Source organism: Vulpes vulpes, chromosome 8, assembly GCF_048418805.1.
Source record: "Vulpes vulpes isolate BD-2025 chromosome 8, VulVul3, whole genome shotgun sequence".
Lineage (NCBI taxonomy): Eukaryota > Metazoa > Chordata > Mammalia > Carnivora > Canidae > Vulpes > Vulpes vulpes.
The window spans coordinates 63347168-63353299 of NC_132787.1; the positions used below are offsets into that span (position 1 = coordinate 63347168).

Below are 6132 nucleotides of genomic sequence, written 5' to 3' on the forward strand. Positions count from 1 at the left end.
GAGAAGAGCACAAGCACTGTTCAAACTATTTTTGATAATTTTTTTAACAAAGAAATAGAATATTCTGATATCCAATGTTTCTAACATTTTACATTATAGTATGCTCAACAGGTACTAGTTTACTATTTATTTCCCACTTATAGCTGATAATATGACAGATTTCAACATTTTGACAGTTTTGAAAGGTTCTGAGACAAATGTAACTTTTCCCCATTGATGGTTAAGATCACTTTGAACGGTTTTAGCTTGCACAAGTCATTTTTAGATTCCACACTTGAGCCCAATTTCAAGAGTGTACCTCAAATGAGGTAAGAGGCAGCTCTCTTCCCTCTACTTTCAAACATGATCAATTAATGCAGCTGATGTATCTGGGCATAATACTAAGCAGAATCTGGCTATCCTTCAACCTATAACTTTTCATTTTTACTCAAGCACCCACTTATTGGTGTCTCCCTGTAAATTGGTTAAACCTGGAACTGGCCTTGAACCACCAAAAGCCATCAAGTTACTCCCTTACCAAAAACCCTTCAATGGCTTCCAATTACATTTAGAACAAAATACTTATTCTGGCACCGAAGTGCTGCATGTACCTCCTTCCCAAGTCTCCAACCTCATGCCATGCCATCCCCTGCCCCCCCTTCCACCCTATCCTGGTCCTGAGGCACCTTTCAGGTCCATAAGCGCATGGGCCTCTCACTGTGGCTCCTTGCAGCTGCTGGAAGTTCTTTTACATCATTACTCTTCTTAACCGGACTTGTCCTTTAGGTCTCAGACTTTAGGTCTTAATAGGTTAGGGCCCTTTATAGGCCCTCACAAAAGCTTTCCTATAGCCTTTATATAAAGCTCCTGGGATACTGTATGTGATAAACGATTCAATGGGTTCTCCCTCTTGCAGGGTCACACTAAAAATATCTTGGGTCCTGGGGATCCCTGGGTGGCTCAGCGGTTTAGCGCCACCTTTGGCGGGATCCTGGAGACCCTGGATCAAGTCCCACATCGGGCCCACTGCAGGGAGCCTGCTTTTCCCTCTGTCTGTGTCTCTGCCTCTCTCTCTCTCTGCGTCTCTCTTATGAATAAATAAATAAAATCTTAAAAAAATTTTTTTCTTGGATCCTAAGCACTTCTGCCTTCGTGAGGCACTTCATTAAAAAAAAAAAATAATAATTAACTAATAGGTTCTCGTGGGCCCTAAAACGTTCACTTTTCTAAGTTTAAAAAAAAAAAAACCCAAAACATGTTCTTTGGCCTTAAAGAGTCTCTGTTTTCTTGACTTTACAAGAAGTTCGAACATGGTCTTGGTTTCCGCCCACTTCCCCCCCAAAGCGTGGTCGAGCGGCCCAGGCACGGGGCCTCCCGAGCCTGGCGGGTTGGCGGCCCAGCCGCGAGGCCTAGGAGCGCCCACCGAGGGGACGCGGCGTCGCGGCCCGTCAGACACTCGCAAGGAGAGGCCGCTCGGGCCGGCGGTGGCTGAGGACTGGTGTGCGTCGGCGCTGCCTCGGCAGGGACCACCAACACCTACCTGAGGGCCGCCCCAGCTCGGCTCAAGCCCACCCTTCGCGGCGCTCTCCACCCGCTCCGGGCTGTCCTCCCGCTAAGGCCATCAGCCCTCCCCCTGCCCCCAGGCAGGGAAAAGTGAGGTTGTTACTCCTTCCTCAGGAAGGCAAAGCCTCCATTACCTGGGCCTCCTGGCTATCGGAGTGCGCCTGCGCCGAGGAAAGCGCGGGTCAGACGGAGGTCGTCTGCGCAGGGCTGCTCACTGCGCGCGCAGCCTCCGGGCCGCCTCAGCGCCTACCTCAGCACCGCAGTCTCCAAGACCCCAGGCGCGGGGGAAAATGGCCCCACTTTGGCCCCGAGGTAGGGTTTTGGATCTCTGTGGAGACTGTTGGGCTAACCTTGACACTTCCTCGTTAGCCTACTCCCATCCCCAATCACACATTCCTGTACTGCCCCTCCCCCCGACTTTCCAGTGGCACCTCCATTGTGTCCTTAGCTTTAACCTTTCTCTTCCACATCATTCATTCACTTGTTGAGTCGGGTCACTCTTTTATTCAATAAATATTTGTTGAGGGCACACTATGTGCCAGGCACTGTGCTATGATTGGGGTACAGTGGACACACATGCCCTCATGGAAGTTAGAGTTTAGTCTACTTTTCAAGAAAACCGTTTTCCAACCTCTACCTTCCAAGAGGGTTTGCCCCTCTCTACTCATGCTCATTCCCATTTGCTAGCTGTTGATTCCTATAGTCCCTTTGACAAAATCCAGTTGACATAGGCATGTCCTGGTCCTTACCAGTCGGCTGGTCAGGTCTCCAACTCTGGATGAAGGGGAATTATCTGAATTAGCCCAAAAGAGAGGAAAAGATAATGCTAATACCAAACCAGAAGTGGACAAGCACTTTCTCCTCTCTCCCTCTTTTTATTTATTTATTTATTTATTTATTTATTTATTTATTTACTTACTTACTTACTTATTTATTTATTTATTTTATTTATTCGTGAGAGACACACACACAGAGAGAGAGAGGGAGGCAGAGACACGGGCAGAGGGAGAAGCAGGCTCCATGCAGGGAGCCCGACGTGGGACTCGATCCGGAGTCTCCAGGATCAGGCCCCGGGGGGGAAGGCGGCGCTAAACCGCCCAGCCACCTGGGCTGCCCTCTCCCTCTTTATTATTGTTGTCTGTCCCCATCCCTCACCCAGTTCATTGCCTGCTGTGCAGGTTGGTGGAGAGGAAATCATTTTACCAATAAGTGATTCAGGACAAATTAGAACCAATAGGAAAAGAGCCACCTGCTGATGTTTTAGTCCTACTCAACCAATTTTGCTCCCTTCAACTGCTCCTCAGAGTAAAATCAGAAGCAGCCCGGGTGGCTCAGCGGTTTAGAGCTACCTTCAGCCCAGGGACTGATCCTGGAGACCCGGAATTAAGTCCCCACGTCGGGCTTCCTGTATGAAGTCTGCTTCTTCCTCTGCCTCTCTCTCTCTCTCTCTCTCTCTCTCTCTCTCTCTGTTTCTCATGAATAAATAAATAAATCTTAAAAAAAAAAAAAAAAAGAAGAAGAAGAAGTAGCCCAGGCTCCTGGGTGTAATCTGGTCAAGAGACTTTTGTATTTTAATATAAAGTGTAGCTTCTCAACATATCTTCTTTCTTACATACTCCAAATTTGTCTCCCTGCCTCTAATCTCCAGTTTGTCCTATACACTCATGTTAGAATTATTCTTGTAAAAATATATTTGATCATGTCATTCTTTGCTTACACATTGTTTTGTTTTTGTTTCTCTTTCTTGTTTTGGTTTGGTTACAAGGTCTGTTATAACTGACGCCACCTATCTTAGCAGGCTCAACACCAACACTATCCTCACTCTAATTGCAAATTATATCCCATTTGCACATCCCTATTGCTCCCAGCTACAAGAAGTTTCTCTTTTTCTCTATAAATTGTTTTATCCATCTGGAGTAGCATTTATTGGATAATGTGCCAAAGATTGTGCTAGATGTGGGGAACTATGACATAATTTCCTCAAGACCCTACTAAACTCTGAGGATCACAAACTGCCAAGAAAGCAACCTGCATATATATATGGGCATGCTTCCTAGAGAAAGAGATTATCATTCTGAGCTTAATCAATAGAGTGAATAGGAGTTAGCCAAGCAAGGGAAATGGAGAACATTCTATGCAGAGGGAATTCTGAGGAAATGAAGAAGCTCAGCTAGTCCAGAGCACAGTACATGGAAGAGGTAGACAAGGGGCCAGAATATGTAAGGTCTTGTGGACTATATTAAGGATTTTGGATTTCATCCCATAATGAAGGTATGGTGGCGAGCTGGACTGAAGTATTTGAAGCAGAGGAGTGATCTGATTTGTGTACTGGAGAGAACATTCTATCTGCCCTGAGAGGAATGGATTAGGGATTGGAATTGGGGTGGTTGGTGGCTAGTGATGGAAGCAAGACTGGAGTAAGAAGTAGCCCAGGCAAGAGATGATGGTGGCTTGAGTTAGGTGTTAGTAGGGGGTTGCAGAGATGTGATGGAGACATTTAGGAGTTAAAATTAATAGGTATTGGTAAATAATTAGATTGATTAGGAGGAAGCCAGAACAACAGAGCCTAGAACATAGTAGGCATTCGATGAATATTTATTGAAGAATGAATACAAATATTCTGGCTTGGATAGCTGGAAAGATAATGGTGCTATATACAGATATAAGAAACGTTGGTTCTACCAGTTACCCAGGCTAGTGTAGGAGTAAGGATGACAGTTTGGTTTTGGACATGTTGAAAGCAAAGTGCCTGTAGGATACTGAGTGGAGATGTTCCATAGGCAGTTAGATGTATGTGTCAGTACCTGAAGAGAAAAATATGAACTGGATATGTAGATTTAAGAAATAGATATTAATTAAATTAGTATGAGTGAGACAGCTTAGAGCAATGATTTTTTTCAAAGTAGGGATCTCAACCCATTAATAGTAAAATCAATTTAGTGGTCGCAACAAACATTTTAAAAATGAGATAGAATAAAATGCAATAGAAAATATCGGGGTTTAGCTTCTGAATTAAAGAAATACAGTGTATGACTTTGTGAAAGTTTACTTCACTAATATATTACAAATGTATTTAAGTATGACTAGGTGGCAATATAAAAAAGAACTTGCATGTTGCTCTCAAAAAATTTGAAAAAGATTTTTGAAAAAAACCAAGAGACAAAAAAAATCAATATCTAAACTATGTTCAGAGAAGAGACTAAGGTCTAAGTTAGATTGCTGACAAGCAGTTAGGGAGAGGCATGTATGGGTGCCAGAGGAATTAGCTCAGAGGAGGCCCTATTGTGTTGAGGCTGGTGTGTTAGGAAAAATGTTTCAGAGAGAAGACTTGATGTATCAATCTCAAATGTCTATTTTCCCTTCTAGACTAAGCAATTTGAATTCAGGAACCATGTTTTGTGTGTCTCTGCACAGGGGCCATGCTAATCTTCTCTGTATTGTTACTATTTTAGTATATGTGCTGCCAAAGCCCAGAAACTATGTATTAAATTATTTTCTTATCTCTGGTACTTAAAAAAATGCCTACCACATAGTAGGTCCTCAATAGCTGTTGAATGAATAAACCACAGTGTGAACTTTAGATAGATTACTCTGATGGCAATCTGGAAAGGGAGAGGTTAGAGGCAGGTTTTTTTTTTTTTTTTTTTTTTTTTAATGAGACTATTGCATAGTCTAGGTGAGCAATAATAAAGTCATGAACTATGACAATAATGGAAAGAAAAGGACAAATTTAAGTTATTTATGAGGCAGAATTAACAGGTCAGGATGACTGCTTACATGTGAATGTTATAGCCAGCCTCCAGGATGGCCCCCTGTAATCTTTGTATTCCACTCTTGTGTAATCCCTACCCACAGTGCATGAGGGTTGGCCTGTGAGAGGGACAGAATGTGGCGGAAATTATTATAGTTTACTTCTGAGGCTAGATTATAAAAGGTATTGTGACTTTCACCTTGCTTTTTTGGATCACTTGCTCTGAAAAAGTAACTCTATATTCTGAGGACATTCCAACAACCCCATGGAGAAGTCCATGTAGAAAGGAACTGAGATTTACTGCCAATAGCCACTATCAACTTGCCAGGCATGGAATTAAGCCGTCCTGGAAATAGATTGTCCGGCCCTAGTCAAACATTCAGATGACGGCAGCCCTATTCAACATCAGGACCAAAAGCTCCTGAGACACTGGGAACTAGACAACTCAGCTAAGCAGAATTCCTGACACAAGGAAACTGTGAGAGAGGATGAATGTTTATTGTTTTTTAAAAACCACTAAATTTTGATGTTAATTTGCTACATTTGTTATGCAGCCTAGATAACCAAACATGGGGGATGAAAGAGGAGAATGCAAAGACTACCAGCAAGGCTATGAATTGGAGTACAAAGTACTTGAAGAAGGAGCAGGTAGGGATTGGGATGGGGGAACATTGTGAGTTATTTTCAGGCCCTGTGTTCGTCTTGTCTGTAGGATTTCCAAAAGGATATATCCATAGGTAGTCTTTGCCCCTCGCTCTGGAAGGCGTACTCATCCTTGGATATTCAGTTCACACGTCACTTCTTTGAAAACTTCCTGTTTTGCTCAGGCAAAACCTAAA

The 6132-nt window shown here is 43.3% G+C and overlaps 1 protein-coding gene and 1 non-coding gene across 2 annotated transcripts in view; both read right to left on the reverse strand.

Annotated features, from left to right (window-relative positions):
* Positions 1-1707, reverse strand: part of M1AP (meiosis 1 associated protein) — an 80822-nt gene extending 79115 nt beyond the window's left edge. The window contains exon 1 of the mRNA XM_025994471.2: positions 1677-1707. The gene's annotated coding sequence lies outside the window, so the exon portion shown is untranslated. The remainder of the gene's footprint in view (positions 1-1676) is intronic.
* A 3204-nt stretch (positions 1708-4911) lies between these two features.
* LOC112916910 (U6 spliceosomal RNA) lies at positions 4912-5014 on the reverse strand. The gene has a single exon (XR_003234370.1). It is a non-coding gene; the product is annotated as a U6 spliceosomal RNA (small nuclear RNA).
* Positions 5015-6132: the final 1118 nt, after the last annotated feature.